This window comes from Heliangelus exortis, chromosome 18 (genome assembly GCF_036169615.1).
Source record: "Heliangelus exortis chromosome 18, bHelExo1.hap1, whole genome shotgun sequence".
Lineage (NCBI taxonomy): Eukaryota > Metazoa > Chordata > Aves > Apodiformes > Trochilidae > Heliangelus > Heliangelus exortis.
Genome location: NC_092439.1, coordinates 2,819,984 through 2,840,461, shown reverse-complemented (window position 1 = coordinate 2,840,461; position 20,478 = coordinate 2,819,984).

The following is a 20,478-nucleotide window of genomic DNA, read 5'->3' as shown; positions in this document are numbered from 1 at the left end:
TCTCTAAATCTACAGGCTGGTAAATCCATTGTGGTAAAACTCACAGACATTCACCACATTTCCATTCACATAGGGTCCAGTCAGACCCCTAGTACACCCAGCAAGGCTGGTGGATCAGTTTTGGATGAAAGGGTTGTACATCAGGCAAAGATCAGCTCCTCATGGGTTTGGAAACCACTCTGCTCTGCAGAAGCTGTGCTGGACACCTCAGGCTTCCCCAGGTCTTCAGAACTGCTTGATCTCACCTCCCTTCACAGTCTGAATTATTTGCTGTTAGCAAACAGCAGTGGATGAATTTAGGATTAAGTTTATTTACCCTCTGAAGGATAAGGCCAAGGAATGGAGCAATTGACAACACACCTACCCAGCAGTTTCCTTTCTGCAGCAGAAATGCAGTCTGATGTCCACAGCCCATGGATCAGGTCCAGGTCTGCTTGGCCTTACTGCCATCAATAGCAATGGTCTATGACCCAAAAAAGCAAGAACTCTGAGACCATAGTCCTGTGAATATTAAAGTACATTAAAACTTGAAATTAGGGATCTGCACCGGAGGTCAAGCAGGTTTTAGTATCTTCACCCCCTTGGGACATATGGAAATGGGTCCTAAAATGGATCTGAGTTAATCAGGTCTGCAAGATCAGGTCCTAGATGATTGGACAGAGCAGCTAGAACACCAAATTATGCTGTCACAGTATCACTGGTGGACAAGGGATGTTTCTACAAGTTCATTCTTAAACTTGTTACAGAATTGAACAGCACTTTTCCCACACAAAGTTGGAGGAAAAGCAGCAAGTTTCCGGCTAAGAATGAAATGATGAGGTTTGGGTTTGCTTTCAGATTTTATGTGTTCAGCTTGTGTGAAGTCTGCTTACAAAACACCAGTCTTGATGCCTCACAATCCTCCCATTGCCAAGTTGTTTGTACCTGTGACAAACCCAGTTTGCACCAAGTGGAAAGGACATGTGGAAGCTGCTGACCTTCAGGGTCTTCATGCTGCCAGACAGACACTTCCAGTTGAAAATTCTTGGAAACCATTAAAGCAGCAGATTCCCCATGGAAGCCATGAACCTTCTGATTCTTCTGAATCTTCCATGCTCCAGTGCTGTGTGTCCCCTGTGCCCAATGTCACAAAAATCTTTCATGATAATACTTAAACCAGGTAAAATGTCTTCATCTTTGCACTGGTTCTGATCCCTGAGAAGAATGTGGCGATGTCACAGTTCAGACAGCTCTGCTTTCCAAATTCCTCTAGGCTTAAAGTATAAAAAAGAAGAAAGGATTCATAGAATTCAGGTCCACACCCAGGTTCAAGCCCTGTATCATGAATTCTGAAAGAAAAAGGGAAAAAAAGGAGGAGTCTGGAATATCTTTATGACTTTCATAGGATTTATATTGAAATTGCACTGGCACAGCAGACATCCAGATTTGATTCCCTGTCTGTATCTCTAAAGGGCTCTAGGTCCACAACTGAAAAATCAATTTACATATTTATTAACCCCAGTAAATAGATGTAAATGACCCTGACAGGTATTGCTCGTGAGCTTTTCTGTTGAAGGCAAATATTGTACTGAGACCCTTTGATCTAGAAGGATGGGGAGTGGACTGGAAGGGGCACGGAGAAGCACATTGTTAGGAAAAAATCCCTTTCACCACGTTTGCATGCTAGGAAGACCTGGTCATAAAGCAAGCCCATACCCTCGCTCCCTCTTTGCCCACGCCCCTTTTAATTATGATTATATTGGAAGACAACTACCCAGCACTGCACAGAAGGGACTTGCCTGGGAAAGCTTTCTCACGTTCACGTCTGGCTGCCTCTCTGTGTGAGCAGGGGCAGTGGTCCCAGGAGAGGAGGCAGGCTGGAATGCAGCATGGGGCCAGGGGCCCAAGCCCCAAATTGGTCGGGGTCGCTGGGAGACCTTCACCATCCAGGCCTCTGCTGCCTGCATAACACACATACCCACACACCAGCCAGCCAGTCAGATGCACTCTCTTTTTATTTATTTTTTTTTTTCTTCCCTTCTCTCTGTTTGCAGCTGGTCTATTTGATCTCTGTGTGCTGGGCTGTTTGCTGTTGTGAGAGTCTGGCCATGATCAAAACCTTATTCTCTTGAGTGATGTTGTAGTGGGATATATTAGAAAAGGGCAGTGGAGTATAGCAGCAGGCAGCTACAATGCTGGGCAAACAACAAAGGCACCAATAACCTCTCTCCAGTGTCTTTGAATTGGTTTGGCAAGAGGACTGGGTGTCACTTTGCTTGTGATGGGTATGGGCTTTTTCAACAGCTGCTCCTTCTGCTGCTGCTGAGCTCAGGCAGCTGCACATCCCTGTGTGTGTCTCTGTCCAAAGCAGAGAGCAGAGAGGACATGACTGCACCCATCTACGTGGTTCCTGTAGGTCTTCAGCACCTTAAGATGTTGCAGCTCATACTTCCAGCTTGAGATCATTGGGCACCAAGGAGCTCAGGCTGCAAGATCAAGCCAGAGGCATCTGATTTCCTGTGAACAACATTCTGTGTCTGAGCAGCCTTTTTCTGATTCTGTGCTCTGTTTGGTTGCCTTATTGCTTTTGAGCTGAAGGTGGCTGTTCCTGCAGCATCAGCTCAAAGGTGTGAGGTGGTGGTGTGGTGACAGCCACCCTCTGGGACACCTGAGGCTGTCAGCCAAGCAACTTGGTAGAGCCATGGCAAGCCATTTCCTTGTCCTGCTGCTCCTTGCTGCCAGCTGATGTATGAACAGCTCTCAGGTGAAGAAACATGTCCAGACAATCCATCATATCCTCTCTTTCTGCAGGCTGCAGCTGTGCTCCATGCTCTTCTCTCACTAGACACTCCCCACAGCAAAAATTCCCAGCCCTACTGTCACTGGTGACCCTGTAGTTTTCCAGCTATTTTCTTGTCTCCTCTGGCTTTTCCCCTGCTCTCAGCTCTTCTTGCTGCCTGCTGTCCAATACCTGCTCACTTTTTGTCCCATTTTCTGTAGCTGTGCTACACTTTTCTCTGTCCTCAGGACAAGGTGACAGGCTTACAGAAACAAATGCCCTTCATGGAAGTTTCATTCATGGTGAAGGACACCCAAACAGACCTTAGCTGCAAGGATGAAGGATGTGTCCTACCTGGTGGCTCTTGTGCAGTCACCTTTGTGGTGCCACTGCTTACTTGAATGTGCAAACTATGGTTGGCATGAAATGAGCTTTGGGGAGTAACATCACGAGAACCAGCTAAGGGAGAAATTCTTAGCAGCCTTAAGTGGGATTTCTCTCTGATGTTGTGGTTAGTGTCAGTTCCTGAAGCCTGAGATGCTCTTCTGGGAGGTGGCAGGGTGAGTGGAGAATATGAAAGATCTGAGGACTCTTCAGGAGTATCACTGGAGTTTGTGTTACTGGAGGGCAGGACTCAGTAGGATGGAACAAAGGACATGTCCCGGGAAGTCACCATTCAAGCCCCACCACTTTAGCAGGCAGTCCTGTCCCAGTGTCTTGTCATAGCCCCACAGCCTTCATCCTCATGAATTCTGAACCAAGGTTTGGAAGAGAAGTCTGATAAGAACCTAGATGGAGAAATCTGTTCAGTAGGCTCTGATCATTAATTTGGGTCTTTCTTAGAAAACTTAGTTCCCAGTCAGTCTCACTGTTGCACTAAAACTCACATGCTTATCCTTTTATATTCATTGCTGACACTTCTGCAGATGCTGTTTTGTTCTGCCTGGTCATTTTTTTCAACTATTGAAATTATAAACACTTTAAAACCAAAAATATATCTTTTTTTCATTTTGTCAGATTACAGTACACATACTTTTGCTGATACACTACTTGACACTCAGCCAAAGAAAGCTGGTAAAAGGAAACATAACAGAAAATGAGTTTTGAGAATCAGGGTAAGTGTTTGTTAAGCTCATTTTTATTGTCATTATTGTGGGAAATAGTAGCTTAAGCTAACTTTTTATGTGAGAATGTTTTAGCTGACTTTGAGTGTAGCATAACTGGTTTACATGAGCCTGTTAAACATGTGGCCTCTCTTGGATGAATCATTTTTGACCAGTGGCTAAGGTGAAGGAAAGTGGCTGCTGTAAGCAGATGACGTGCATTGCTGGTTTTACAACTTCTCAACAAAGCACCACTTAAAATCTGTCAGAACATATAGGGCATAGCCACACAATTCATAACCTCTCTGAGCGTGCAGGAGAGGAGCTTTTCCAGTTGACCTTTAGTGTCACAACCATGAAAACAAACAGATGTCTCTTTTCCTTATTTATTCTTGGTCTTTTTGCAGTGCTCACCACTGCAAGGGCTGAGTCGTCTGAGGAGGAAGTGGCCTTAGAGCTCCATGGGCTGTGTTTGTACCTTCCCTCACAGCTCCTTGCTCCCTGGAGCAGTGAGGAGCAGCACTGTTGCCATCAGATGAGATGCTTTCCTCTATGTCTGGGGTGGCAGAGAGGGAATTGAGACCAAAGAGGTTGTGGAAGACCTGTGTGATGATCCATGGTATGAACTAGAGAGGTTCTCAAAGCTTCCCAACTTCCTGCACTTTCCCAACATGGCACAGCATGGAGAGAACTTAAAATGTTGGCTTTGACTCCCAAGGACAGGACAGCTTCATAGGTCCTCCAGAAACTCCCTTGCACCAGGAGACACAGCTGGGTTCCTTGGATTTTGGACAGCTCTGGACCTTCTGGATTGGGCGGGGTGGAGGGCTGGAACAGACATCTTGAAACTTCTTGAAATAATCTTTCCTTATTTCCTATCCTATAGCAAAAAATTTCTCTTGCAAAAGGCCCCAAAAACTGTTACAAACACAGAGTTCAACTGAGAGCTTGCTCAGACAAGTACCCAGCTCAGCACTACATTGCTCCTCATGAAGTCAGCCAGAAACAACCCTATGGTTTGCTGTGTGAGCTTTTGAAAAATAAACTGCAAGCCACAAGGTACACACAGATACCAGCTCTAAGGCTTGAAGTCCAACCAGCATGGAGGTTACTCATCAAATCCTGTGTTGCTTGAAGGAAGTGACAGCAGGAATATATTTGGTGAAATGTAATTTCTTCCCCATCAAGGCACTTGGAAAGAAAAGCTAAGAAGCCAGAGATATAGCTAGAAAGCATGTTGCAGAAATGTGTAAAACAGGATAGCTATCAACAGACATGTCAGTCATCTGTCATCAGACATGTCTAGAAAATTTCTCTTAGGTTTTGTCATATTTGTCATTCACTCTCTTTATGCTGTTTAGTAACAGGTCTTACAGATGACAATGGGAGCCAGTTCTCACTCCAGGATTGACTCACACAAGATACAAGTTTTGGATGAATGATCCTTGTCCAGAAAAATCCTCTTTGACACCAAGAAAACTGCAGAGATGGCAGCAATGCATTGCTTGATTTTTGAGTCCATCACTCAACTCCTCTTGCCATTCAAGACCCAGAGCAACTTCATTCTAGTCAACTATTTTAATAAAACCTCTGTTTCCCCCCCCATCTTCCTCACTTCACTAACAGAGCTATGAGAGCTACAGTATCATCAACATTAAAGGAATGGGCATATGCAGGTTAAAAATTAAGTGAGAAAAAGAAAAAGAGAGAGACTGTTTATCTTCTTTCAGATGGTTCATGGTACTGCTCTAAGAGAACCTTTCTCACAGAGTCTATGTTTTTTCCTGCAGTTGAAAGAAGGAACAAGACTGGACTCTAGGTCAATTTGCTCAGTGGAACCACACAGTTTCCTTAGCTCTCAGCAATGAACAATCAGTTTATGATTTTAGTTCCATTTTAAAATACTTTTATATTTGGACCAAGAGCATGTAGATTTTCCATGCTGCTCATGTGCTCCACGGGAAGAGATCCTCATGAAATGAGTTTAGATACTGACCTTGATTAGGACTCCTTTCCCTTTCTAAGATGTGGAACGAGCTCAATATAAGCTTTAAATGATAATTTAAAATATTTTCTTCAGAAAAAAACAGACTTCAACCAGGCAGACAACATCAGAACGAAGAAGAATGCCATCTTTGGTATTCCTAATAGTTTTTCAGAACTAACTCATGATTCCCTCCATTGGCAGATTGGAAACCACTTGGATCTAAGTCCCCTTCCTGAATATGTATGTCCTGCAAACACTGAGTGTCATAATGTGGTCATTTAAACCTGTTAGCTGTCACATGCAAGCAGAGTATGTCCCACAGCTCCAACATTTTCACTTTGCTGCTGCTCAACTGGAATAATGTTTAAATTATTGCATGAAAGACATTGAGCTATACACTCCTTTCACTCTTTTCCATCTAACTCCCTGAAAAATGGGATAAACCTAAAGGAGTTGAGCCTGCATAAAGTCTAATCCCTGCCAAAAAATTGTTTTGATGCTCTAAGCACACCCATCCAGAAAGACTATTTTGATCTACAACTTCAGGTACATTATTATTGATATCAATGGGAATGGAGGATGCACACACAAACTCTTGGAGTCAGAACAGTGGGAAGGGAACGATACATAACAAAGGGAAAACTCCCTGTGCAGGGAATTCAGACAGTGCTGTGCAGTCACTGCTCTGCTATTTGCCACGTGCTATATACAGTCACAAAATATTCCACGCAGTCAGAGACATGGCCAGAAAAAGCCCTGTGAACCCCAAAGTCTTAAGTCTTAGAATAACCACTGAAGCACACCCTCCACCACAAAAGGAGACCAGCAGAGCTCCTCTTGACCCACATGGGACAAGCTGCATGGGGTTTATCCCAGCATGGAAAGAACCAGACAAAATCAGAGGGGCTGGTTTCAGAACATCCCTGGCCATTTAGCCCTGCTCTGGAACCACAAAGCAAGTATTTTTGGCTACTTTAATGAAATTTCATGATGCTGGCATGAGGCATTGTAAAATTATCTGGAGTTTGCAGAATATACTTTTATTTTTGGGGTAATAACCTAAATTTGAGTAGAAATATGAGGGTGAGGGAGGATTCTGTCATTTAAAAACAATTTTAAAATTTACCTGTGTTCTTCTTTCCTCTCCCCCCTCTTTATTCATTTGTAAATCCATATTCCTGAGCATTGTTGGACCAGCACATTAGGGGATTACTTGTCACCTGAAGTTCAAATGCAGGAACTCAGAAAACCAAAAGGCACTGGAGTCTTTATGAGTTCATCTTCAACTGGAAGACAAATGATGATACAGGAGTCCTTACTGTAAAATGCCATCCCTATTGCCTACAACACTGTAGGTACATATTATTGTTACAATTTTCATTATTTTTCTGACCAAAAAATCAGTCTAAGGCTTCAGCTACAATGAAATCACAAACAGGACAAAACAGCAAACTGATGAGCTGCTGACTGGCTTGTCTTCCAAAATGCCCAGGCAGTGGCTAGGTTTTGGTGGTGTTTCAACATACTTTAATTCCAAATTACTGCAGCTAAGTCATTTTCTCTTGCATTCATTGACCCACACCAGCACAGCAACTTGGATGAAAGGTGCATATCTACTTGTGCATTGGTTTTAAGAAGATTGGACAGGTCCTGTCCTGTCCCACACAGAAGAGTGGCTGTAGGAGGAGGGGAGTTGGTGAAGATGTTATCTCAGGACTAGAGCACCATGTCAAACCAGAGCCAGCTCTGGAGAGCTCAGAGTAGCCCTGAAGATTCTGTCAACTGAGGCAGCCCAAGGACAGGGAGAGCTCGTTGGTGCTGACTCTGCCCTGCACTCAGAGGGCAGATGGAAAGCTTGGCTCAGGAGCCTTTTTTGTGGAGAGCTGGGCTGTAGCTCCATGAAAAAAACCCCACTGGCTGGGGAATGGGATGTATCAGAAGGAATGAGAGCCAGGGAGACCTCAAAGCTACCCTGTTTGTTTGCCTGGAAGTCCCCACTGAACTGCTGGCAAAATGACTTAATAAGAACATTATTTTTGGTGGTAGTGACAGTTTTCACTCTCCATATTTGAAGAGGCAAGCAGTTTCATCTGTGACAAATGTACTGCAGGTTAGGTCAGTCAGATCTCCCTTTCCTTTCCCTCTAAAACTCCCCTGCTCTTTCTCCCAGTGAAAGGGGTTTACCTGGGAGTTGGGAAGATGAAGGAGAGGAGAGAGAAGAATTGTGCTGGCAAGGATTGTTAAGATTTTTACAAAGTTTAGAAAGTTTCTCTCTCACCTCCTACCACCACAGCAGTTCATCTAAATAATGATATAGTTATTACTACATATTATTTAAGCTTCTGCAACAATTAAGGCAAAGGCAAAATCACTTCCCTTAGCTGCAGAGGGGAAGATGCAGAACACCTTTGCTCATGGACTCACCTGTAGTGCTGGACTAATAATAACCAGCAGAGAGCTCACAAGAAATCAGCCAGGCATGTTTAAACAGCAATTTGGAATCACCAAATACGAGCCATATATATCTCACTGTTGTTATAGTATAAATATAATTGCTGCTATTATTAGTAGCAGCAATAGCTACAATTACTGGTTATTATTAGTCATCATTTTTACTGTGATACCACTGAGGAATTCCCTGAGCAGCCCAGAGCACCACTGCAATACGGGCTGGAACACTGTTACCATGACAATTTTTCTCTGCTGGTGTGTTTTGGCTGGACAGCCAGCTCTTGAGTAGCTGTGCTCCAACCTGCCCTGCAATAAATCCCAAACTAAATTCATGACCAGATTTCTGCTCCAAGTCTCAGGGTTGGGACTTGCCATGTAGGCAGCTTGGCAAACTCCACCTGACTTCCTCGGGTCACTCTGCAGAAATGCCACTTTGCCACCAAAACAAGTGGCTCCCAAGCCAGTTTTTTAAAAATCTACATTTCATCCTCTTTGCTACAGGTCAGCACAGGATGCTGGCCAGAATGGCAATGCAGAAAGTATTTGTGAAAAGTTCTAGGGAAAGAAGTGATAATGAGAATGATTTCTTTGCAATACAAGAGGAAAACCTCAGAAGCACATTATTTTAAGAAAAAGGCTTTTCACTAAAGAGCATAACACAAACTTTGTGAAAGGTCTGTGATTTCTTGTAGAGGAAGAGAATTCCCTGACATCCTGCCAGTCCTGAAAGATCCATGCAGGATTGGCCTGGTTTCAGCTTCATGTTGAACATGAATTCTGCTAATTCTCCCAAGATGATACAGTCTTGTGACTTTGCTTTTTTCTTGTAGCAACACGTGTTAAGTCATTAAGCACAGAAAATTCATTTCACTGTGGGGTTCACTCACAAAATTATGTTAAAAATCCTTCAAAATTTCATAGCCTTCTGCACCAAACAAAAAGTGCACCACAGGTGCCTGGGGAGTCCTCAGGTGCTAACAAAAAACCTGCTGGGATGATGCAACCCTGCTGTCATCAGGACTGCAGACCATCAGCATCTGAGGGCTGCTGGGTAAAGCCACGGTATGTGAACTAATGGTCCCAAACCAGGTGAAATCCCAATCACAAAAGCTCTGTGGTTGTGATTTGCATCTCTCCAGTGTGTGGGTTCTGTTACTTTTCCATCTGTCATTTCCAATAATCTCTTTTTGTAATCTCCCTGCTCCCTCTGTGTCACCAGTAACCCCCACTACAGGTGTTGTGTTTTCTAATGGTCCACTTAGCACATTCAGAAGTCTTCCATGCTCACACTATTGTTTGATTATCTCTTTTAGGGTTAAGATCTGATCAGTGTATGTACACCCTCTTCTGAAGCTAAACTGACTTTCCTTAAGCCTACTATTCAGCTGTGCCTGCCTTCTTGTTCACAGGCACTCAAGCAAATGTATTCTCAAACACAGCAAACAGGCTAATGCCTCTTGAGTTTTATATTCCTTCCTGCCACCTCCTTTTCTTTCCCTTCAGCTTGCTGCAATCACAGCTGAATACCAGGAACAAGTCCTTCCGCAGCTTTGAAAAGCACTGGGAATACCTGAGGCTGTCCCATGGGTGCTGTTTCTGGGTCCCAAAGAGAATCCAAGCAGCAATGACACCTCTGGGGCCACTGTGTTCTCCTTGGTGGCTTTCAGTCTTGGTCTTTGTGGCTGTGCCTGGCACTCATGTTGATAGATCTTTTAAATGTCCCTGCATAGATCATCCTCATTGATCTCTTTTCAACAGTTTTCCACTCTCCCTTACAGCTTCTCACCCAAACTCCTCAGTTTTCCTGTCTCTCTCTTCAATAATATAAACTTTTGAGAGATGAGACATTTTGAAGTGTTCCTGACTGCTCATGTGGTGCCATGGGAGTCTGTGACTTGTTGCATCTGCCACTTGCACAGCTTCAGAGATGTGTCTCTGAGAGGATTTAGAAATACAGATGAATTAAAAGGACCCCCTCAGCTGGGTGTTAGGTCCTAATTTTATGCCTTCATTCAGGCTAATCACAAAACTAAACCCTCTCTTCACACCCAAATTTTTTTTAAGGGGTCTTTTGTCCGTGATCAGGGTTTATCTGATCAAATACTGATAAAAGTTGACCATGATACAGGCAGGGAAAATACTGCATTTAGAAGATGATTAATATTCAGACTTACAATTTGGGATCAAATGGAAATAGCAAGTCTTAGTTTCCTCCTGTGGGCAGCTTGGTGGTGGCTTTCAGAGGACACTCTCCATTGCTTGCTGAAAGTTCTCAAGACTTAAAGGTGTAGTGGCTCATCTCCAAAGAGGCTGAAATTAAATTAGGTCTTCCTGAAACCAATGTTCAGTCACTTGTTGCCAAATATGCCAGCATCACTGCTACTACAAGAAAAAGATAATGAGAAAAATAAATATTGTTTTCTCAGTGCTCTCACATTTCTGTATTGTTCAAAAGCTGCAAACACCATTGCATGAGGCATCACACCAACATGCAGGCTCAGACACTGATCTGAACAGCTCACTACTGGTTAATGCCAGTGTAAAATATCCATTTTGTATGTTTGCAAAGTAGTACTGCTTGTGATAAAAGCAAAACCCATTATAAATAAAAAAAAATCAAAAGTTGCTTACACCAACCAAAATCAAATTCCTGCCTTGGCATTCTACTGATCAAACCTATCGTTTGTAATAAAAAAATGAAATAAAAAATGTTTCCCTAGTAAGTGATTGATACGTTTCATAAAAATATTTCAGGATCTAGACAAAAATTTGTGACATACTATTTCTGCTAGAAATCAGTGTAATGATTAGGGCTCCCAGCTCATGTTCCAGGGAGACATCGTTCTTCCATTGCATTTTTTTTGCTCCTTCTGTGCCAGCTCTTATAAAACAAGATACCACAGGATTTAATTCTAAAAATCTAATATTACTGCCTTGTGGTGAACTGAATACTACAGATTCCTTCTTGATAATACTGTCCCATGGGATTCCTGTGTGGTAACAGAATCTCCTGGGATTCCTGCCTAGTAACCATATCTTGCTGGACTTTGGTAGTATTCCTTCCATTGGATAACCCCAGCCCCACCAAATAAGCAGTCATAAACCTTACACTCTCATTATTTGACATGACACTACTGTACTAATCTCAGATCCTGCACTCTTTAAATCAGTGGGGTGGTTTGGTCCCCACTGATTTTCACCAAGTGAGAACCTGGGCTCCAAGGGAGAAGAATATTATAGAATATTTAATTTGTTTGACAAGAATAACATTAAGAAAGAATTTTGAAGTAGTCACAGCTGGTTTACCCACACACTGACATTCAACTCCTACAGGACTTGCTCTGAGTCTTTAACTACACATGGGCTAGAAAGCTGCACATTTCACAGGGTTCAGATCTGTTTTATCAACCTGTAAAGATGAGAATGGTTTAGGAGAGCTCTGGTTCACCCTGTGAGAGTTCCAGGCTCAAAAGTTTTGGCTTGAGCTTTCTTTTGACTCAGTGTTTCTAATGACCCACTCTTGAGAGGGTGCTGAGGTCTTTACTGTTGGGGGATCACCTTGATGGGAGGATTGCTGAGACCCAGAGTGTTGTCACACTGCCATCATCCACCACTTGGAGAACCCAGCCCTAACAGTGTAGGTCAAATCAGGCTGTGATGGGCCTTGTACACCTTCTGTTAAAACAGTTCCTCCTGCCACATGTTCAGACAAAAAAGAACAGACATGTGCCATTTTTCCTTCTCACAGCTGTCTTTCAGTCCAAATATAACACTCAACTCCAGATCTTACAGCTGTTCCAGGCCCTTTTTTGAATCCAGACCCTACTTCTAGCACCAACATTTCTTTGATCAAGTCATTAAACCTCTTGACTCTTGGAGATACAAGTATTTGTGACAATGATTCATTAGTACTTTATATGATTTTTGAGACCATCAATAAGCTTCTGAGGCACTTCCTGAAGGTAAGAAAAATGATAGGTGCACTTGATAACAGATCTGCCAAGACACCTTGAATTCCCATGGTGTTCAGTTGTTTGAAGCACCACTAATGTTAGCAGGCAGCTAAGCAAAGGAAAGGCACTCAGGAGCTCCAGTGGCTTTGGTCCTGGCTGGCCCTTTGGTACCCATCACAATGGGGAAGAACTGCAAACTCTGGCTGTTACTTTAGGGGGGGGGATAAACAGGAATGGTGGCTGATTAGGGTCTGCATCTCTGCTCTGGTGCTTTTTAGGGTACAACATGAATTGAGAAAAGTGGCTTGGAGACTTGTGGAACTATCTGCAGGCAGCCTGGACAACGAAAACAGGAAAAACAAAACACTTCTTACCAGGGGGCTTTGGACAGCCTCTTAAGGGGGCATTCATGACTTTCTTGTGAGTCACCACCCCAAAAATACTTTAAGTGCTATTCGTTCAGCAGTGTTAGTGGTGGAAGCTGGAAACAATCTAGGGAACTCTCATCTTCAGGTCACTGGGGGCTGGCAGCATGGTTGCTCTCTCCCTGGGAACGAGGGGCGAGACAAGAAAGAGCACGGCTTCAAAATTGCTCTCGTGCATGTTCTGGCTGGGGACTGGCACTGTAGAGAGGGAAGGATTTATTTGCTGCCCAGAAGCAGAGATGTGGAAGCCCTTTGCAGCTTTCTTGAGGACTGAAAATATTTTAAAATCTATTTTGGGCGGGTGGGGGTTATGGCAAGGAAAGGTGTAAGTAAATTGGGAACAATGTAGAACTGGAAGAAAAAGAAAAGGTGCAGAGTTTGGGGGAATGCATGAAAATTCCTGCCATCCCACACTGCTTCATCTTCTGCTTGGAAGGGTCAGGGAGCAGCTTTGGTGTTTATACTGTTTATAGCCCACAGGACAGTCTTAAGGCCTGGAGCCCTGCTATAAAAATAGGGGAGAATCCATAAAAGAAGCAGCATCTCATATTTAGCCCAAATTTTTTCTTACAAGATAGGCAAGAAGCTAAATGCCTTAATTAGAAGTTCACCAAGTTATTTTTTGTGTGTTGCAGCTAACAACACAGAACATGGACTCCTGATTGAATACCAAGGCAGTAAATCAATGGAGAGTCTTTGCTACCGTTCATGAAATGCTCCAGCTGTGCTCCTAAGGATTATAATGTCAACAGAACTCTTGATTTGAATCACAGCCTTGCCTTCACTCAGGGGCCATATCTTGGTCTTGAAAAGCAGACAGAGTTTCATTGCTGAAAGAAAAAAAAAAAAAAGAAAAAAAAGAGAAAGAATTGCTGAGCTGAAAATAAAACAGTGATGTAGGCGAGAAACCCTGTGACACAGTGTGACAAATCTCAGCAAAAAGTTCTAGAAAATGGAAAGGTATTTCTCCATGTTGCTTAATATAAATTCCACAAGTAAAATTTAATTTTTCCTAATACATTTAAGCAGTGCTTTGCCACCAGATGATGTCAGTATGATGTAGATCAAGAATCCCAGGAAACAAGACACAATGTTTTAGACACAAGTGAATTTGTCTGCAGGACATTCTGAACATTACTTGTGGTGAAAGCATGAACCAATCAATGAAGACTCCTCCATCGAGATGGATTCCCAAGGGCTGTGTGAAAGGTGTAGTTTTGCCTCAGCAGAACACTTGAAGTTTCCCAGGAATCTTCTGACATTTAGCAGGTGTCCTCTTGCAATGATTGTAATAAATCTTAACAACCTACGTGCAACCAGGCAAAAAAAAGCTGAGACTCTCCTCATGATGACCTTGAAGTTGTTGACGAGGTCACAGTGACAGTGTCATACTGCAGCTTGCACATGTTCTTACTTTTTTCTTCCTATAGGATCAGCTGCTGCCAAAGTACACATGGTACAAACTAGAATCTTGATTATCCAAAGCTCAGTCATAGTCTTCATTTCCTATAATACAATTCTATCCCTGGCATTTATTGCTTACACTGAAAAGTATCTCAGTTATTCAAAACCTTGGTGACTCAAATTCAGAAATGGACCCATTAAATAAATTTGTAATTAATTTAGCTGACCTAAACCCATTTTCCTTCTTATAATTGCACTGAAGCCACGCAAAAGTTTGCACAAAACTGTTCAAAAAGGGAAAAACCCAGCTTTACTTTGAAAACTTCTGTTGGATGCAAAAGTGAGGAAGAAATCTCACAGAGCCCTAATATTCCTGGCACTTTGGGCAGGTTTCTGTCTTTGCAGGAGCAGGAAAACTGGCCATCTTTCCTCTCAGAAATGCAGAATTGTTTGGAAATGGTGCTTTTCAGTAGCACCAAGGTTGAACAGTAGCTCAAATACAATGGAGTTGGAGAGTTGAGCCAAGTTCCTGAAATGTAATACCAGTTTCTAGTGCACTGGCTCTTGCAAAGTCACAACACCCACTGAGGATGTCAGTAGCCCATTTCCTGGCTTGGCATTTTGTTTATTTTGCTTCCCCAGCACCACACGTGCAGCCTGTGCAGAGCTGTGCCAGCTCCTGCTCCTTCCACCACCTGCAGGGCTGCATCCAGGGCTCACACCACGATGGACAAGTGGTTGGCAGCAGACTCTCCAGCAGCCTTCACCCACACAGGTCTCATCTCTGTCCTGACACAGCACATCTGCAAGTAAAAGATGTCACTGGTCTGAAAAGACTCAGTTTGTTTTCCTCCAATAAAGTGCTGCATTCCAGAAGGTGTCTGTAGAGTAAAAAGCCCCAGGTCTTCACCTGGCAGGGTTCTACAGAGCCATTTTCTAACCTGATTCTATTTCCTCTTTCCCCCCTGCTTGTTTTTTCCCCTCTATCCATGTCAGGGAGGGAGCAGCACCACAACAGAAGCTTGAGGTATAAAAGTGTTTTCCTTATCTATCTTTGATTGCTTTCTAATCAGTCCATGTTTCCTTTCTGATTCTGCTTTATCAAGGCTGCATGGAAAAGCAGCACAAAGTGCCTTCAGTCTTTCCACAGCTTTTGGACCAAATGCTTTATTATTTTCTAAAAACATTACATTACACTAAAGTAAACTTACCTTGTTTTATAATCCCAACCACATGAAGTAGTTCCAGAAAAGGTTATTTCCAAATGAAAAAGATGTCCCCTTCAAAAAACACCTTAGTGTGATACCTTATGATATTTTGATACTATCAGGCCTATTTTTTTTTCTCCAAGACAAAAATTTATAAAATCTGGCAGCTGGGGCCAGAGCTACTTGCAAGTCAGTAGACCTGTGCATGCCACTGGGGCTGGATCCTCCAAGCCCTCTGCAGCCAGCCCTGCTGCCCTGTACTTCTTACTTACTTTTGCCTTAGCATCAGGAGATCTCTAAATTCTCCTCACAGACAAACCACTGCTCTTCAAATCCAGGCATTTCAGACTGCAGTAAAGACACTGCAGTATTTAGGATTCCTGTAAGAAAACACAACACTTTCTTTAATATGTAAAGTGAAGACCGTGAGCTTGTTTTTGTGGTCAGCACAGGGATGTACCCTGCCTTTCAGAGAGGTTTCTCTCTTGCTATGCAACGGTGGCATCTAAACTATTGCAGAACTAAAAAGAGACAGAGTTGTCTCCAGTCATCTAAATTTGGAGGTGGTTTGAGAATGCTAACAAAGGAGGACAGTTACCATCAACTGTTCTTTAATTATAGATCTGCTTGTTCACCTTCCCAAATCCCTCAAACCTTCCAAAAGGAAACAGGAGACATTTGAACTTGAGTGCTGCTGCAAACTTCAAAGGTACTATTTAAGATAGCTTAGAAAGAATTATCAATCAATCAATTCAACACATTTTCTCCCTATGCAAAGCATTTTACCACTGAAAATCCAAGAAGGAAGAACACAAATCTTCTTTAACAGAAGAGGAAGCACATACATGAACTAAAGAAACTGCTACCTTATCCAAGCTATTAAATTTTTAGCATTATTTAGTTCTCAAAGGGGTACAAGTTTCCAAAATTTCCCCAGGGTTTTATAGATATTCTTGCTCTCTTTTGCCCTCTGCTTTGTTCATTCATGCTGATGAAAGAAACCTTCTCAGTGCCATGGTTATAGTGAGAAACAGTACATCTGAAAACAAGGCACCTTTCTCCTGCAATAAATAACTTCTGTTCAGGTGTGACTTGTTTTGGGGGCACTCATCTACAAAAGTAGATGAAATCTACTATGTGTGTATAAATCTGAAGAATCTTATGCTTTATATCAAACACAAATAAGCACAAAGATTCAGAGTTCTGATTGTCATCATTAACAGCTTTATTTTTCTGAGGTTGTTTAGGTCTGAGAAGGAGACTCTGATCATCAGTCCACAGTAATGGCAGGGTTCTCAGGGGAAGGTTTTTTGCTGTAACTTAGGGGTTTTTCAATGACATTGTTTTGTGGTGTCTCATAGTGCCCTGCCTGGCTATGATTTTAAATATATTTACTTGCCTGCTCCTCTGAACTCATATTTACTGATAAGTAAATCAAATACTTGATGATTAATATCAATGTATTATAACAGCTTTGCACTCTAGATTGTTTTTCAGCCAGAATAGTTCTTGTTAACTGAATAGTTGGAACTAATACCACCCCATTTCAACACCAGGTCCTTGCAGCCACCCAAAGCAAAGGCACATGTGGTCAAAAGGATTTCTTTGCCTATTGTTTTGTAGAGGGTTGTACATTTGAGGGAAAAAAAATCCCAAAAAAACCAAAACAAAAAACAAACAATCAAAAAAGCAGAAAAGACAGCAGAAACATCAGGAAGCAAAGAAGGAAATCCAAGAGCTCACAAAAGGACTCCAAACAGAGAGGGTTTGGAACCAGGTGCTGCCACTGAAAAGAATGAACAAAAAATCTTTTCTAGCATTATTTCATGTTTGGGGTGACCAAGGAAAAGAAATTGTAGACATTATTTATAATGAAATAAGATTACCTTGAGAAATGTCACCAGTGTCTCTTCCAAATGCTGAGGATCTAGGTGTGGAGTACACATAGCAATGGGGTGCTCTGAAGTTCTTGCTGAAGCAAATGGACAGGGCTTGTAGAAACAAGTATCAGACCTATAGCAAGAAGGGAAACAAAGAGACATAAATATCACAAAATTACTAAAATACAGGCAGAGTAATGACCCTCAGAGAGAGGGAAAATCAATGCTGAGGAAGTGGAGAATAATGCCTGAGTAAACTGGGAAATAATATTTTGTAACTTAGTTATTCAACATGGGGTAGCTGTTAATATTTCACATACAGCTCTTGCTTTCAGTGAACAGGCAACCACAAAACACTACCATAATCACCAGAGATCAGAATATTTTACATTAATTTTTGAGCAGCTTGGAATATAAGAGCTATGATGGGCTAAAGAAAGGAATTTTAAAAATCTGCTACTGACATAAATCAAGAAGTCATGGATGAGGCTGCATGTCTTCTGTCTGAGAGCAAATGAATGAAAACTCTTTGCCAAAGCCCCTTGATGCATTCATTGCTCTCTGCCTCATGCCCATGAAAGAAAAGGACATTCAAGTCCAGTTCAAGTGATGTATGAGTGACTGGGAAAGAAACATAGTATTTGTATTATTTGTACAACTTCTACAGAATAATATTTAATTTTTTTAATGTGAAAAACTGGGAGGAAATGATGGTAAAAATTATACCAGCTGAAAGACTTTTATGATGTAGAGGAGGTGAAGGAACAGAATGCACCTTGTGGACTTCAGGAAAGAGCTGGTGCAGGGCAGCAAGCTGAGAAATGAGCTTTTGGAAATGCACACACCAGATGCTCAGTTCTTGTTTCTATCTGGCACCTGAGCAGCTCTACAGAATGTGCAAGGAGTGATTTGAAGGGAAATAACAGATAATTGTACACCAGCTATTTGTACTCTGTTCAAATGGGCTAGAGCATAACCACTCCAAACCAGAACAGAGTGCTTGGTTTCAGAGCAGGTTTGTGAATGAAGAGAAATCTGAGGGGCTGGGCTAGGGAACTGGACTCAGAAATGCACAACATGAGTCTGAATATTCCAAGGTGAGAGCAAGCTAATTATCACTTTGAATTCAGCACAACTAATAATTGGATCACTGACCACAGAAAGGCCTCTGGAAGGCATCTGGTCCAAGCCCCCTTCTCAAGCAGGGCCACCTAGAGCAGGTAGCTCAGGAATAGGCAGTTATGTGGTGACCACACTCTCCTGGCTCCAGGGTGAGAACAGCAATACTTTTGTCCTCTTTTAGCTCACTTGCCAACCTGGACTAAAAAGGTTGAAGTCATGGTCTCAAGATCTGATTTCTGGCCCAAAAAGAAACAGTTAGAGGGTATGAATGAGTTTATCTCATGGAGAGTGCTTCTCCACTGGTGTTTGGCTCCAATCAGAAGCAGACTTTTGAGCAAGGTCTCCTGCTAACTGGAGTTATCTCAACATTTGATGAATGTGTGAATTCCTTCTTGGCAAGACCAAACTGCCTCTTGTACAGTACCTCGTGAGGTTCTGGTCCAAATAAATAAGATGAGATATAGGATACAACTGGGAAAATTCCTGTGAACAGGACTTCAGGCTGTCAGTATCTTGGAACTGTGGAATTCAAGGTTGCTAAAAGAATATTAAGCAATGAATGTCTGTAATGAAAAGTATTTCAACAAGAACATTAATATTCCTAAAATGTAAAAAAAAAAAAAAAGACAAATCCCAAAGCCATCTCCTTTGAATTGCTGTGATGAGACTGAGCAAAGAAAAATTCTAAGAATGTCAGTAAAATTGTTTTCAGTTGATGTGAAAATCATCACTTGCCTACAGTAGCTAAAATACCATTGCATCCAATCAGTTAATGATTTCTTCTTTTTCTTTTGTCTCCCCCCTCCTTTTTTTTTTTTTTAGTGTCAGTATTTTAGACTTTGTTGGGATGAAAACTGAAACTAAAGCAAGGATCTGGTTTATGTGTGGCTCCTGACATGATACTGCCTGATTACTGCTGTGAAGATCCCATCACTAATTTCAGTTATTCTGTAAAATCAAGAAAATTTGTAAAAGCAGTTCATTATTTTCTGCACCCTTTTTCAAACCTAGGTGTGTTGTGCATGCACCACACTGCATTATTTAAGGTACATCATTTAAATGGTTTTTACATTATTTCAGTATAGAGGAAAACAGAGATCAAGGAAATTTTACTTTCTTATTCAAACAGTTTTCTTTTTTTGTTTGAATATTACAGAAAAAATAAGAAGGTGGGGGGAATGTTGCTTATGTTGTGGCATAAAGACACCTTTCTGTAGCTTTATAGGGATGTAAGCAGTGCTAAACTGTAGCTACTAGGCTTAGTAAACTCATTCTATGGACTCCTTTTCTCTCCCACTGAATTCACCCCTTAGTGATGGGAGATTTTCACTGACAGTTTAAAATGAGTTATTCAGTAGGTAGCCCACAAAACCATCTTTGTGTTGACGTGACCAGGAGTGGATTTCCACCTGTCTGTTTCTATATAACATCATATTTAACCTATAGATTTTCTGTTAAACTCAGATCAAATGTTCATTTCAGTGCAGCCTCTCTCTTCTGCAGCTGTGCTGTATCAGGGTCTGATTCTAGGAAGTGAAGAGCATGAGGCCAAATCTCATTGAAATTTCCATTATTTGTGCTTGTCAGGCACATCTAAATCTCCATGCTACTCTATCACCTCCTGCCTGTGATGAAAATTTTTCAAAGCTTAACCCCTTGCTCAGAATTAAACTTGTAATGTAGACTCCCCTCAACTTTGTGAAATTCACTTCCAGAATCAAAAAAATTTATAGAACTATATTTTTTTTTGTGGATTGGACCAAAACTCAAGACTGTTAACCCCATCTGGATTTAGAGCTTTCAGTTTAGGACCACCTTGTGAAAGCAGCAAGCATTTGAAAGCAGGGAAAATCAGAACATAGCAGCCACCTAAATTAGCCAATCACTACAGATTTTATACACTAAATGTGACTGTTATTTCCCCCCCAAATAGTTAAAGCATATTTAACCTAAAACTAGGACTTCTTGTAGAAAACAACCAAACAAAAGTACCTGATAAAGATCATCATCTCTAGTACTGAATCTTCCTATGTTGCAAGTTCAGTCCACACTACAAATTCAGTTTTCACATCATATTTGAGTTCCATTTTAGGAGAGGATTCACCAATTGGCAGCCAGGTATAGATTGCTAAAGCCTGGCCAATGCAAATGCCATTTTACCAACATTCATTTATTTGAATTACAAGG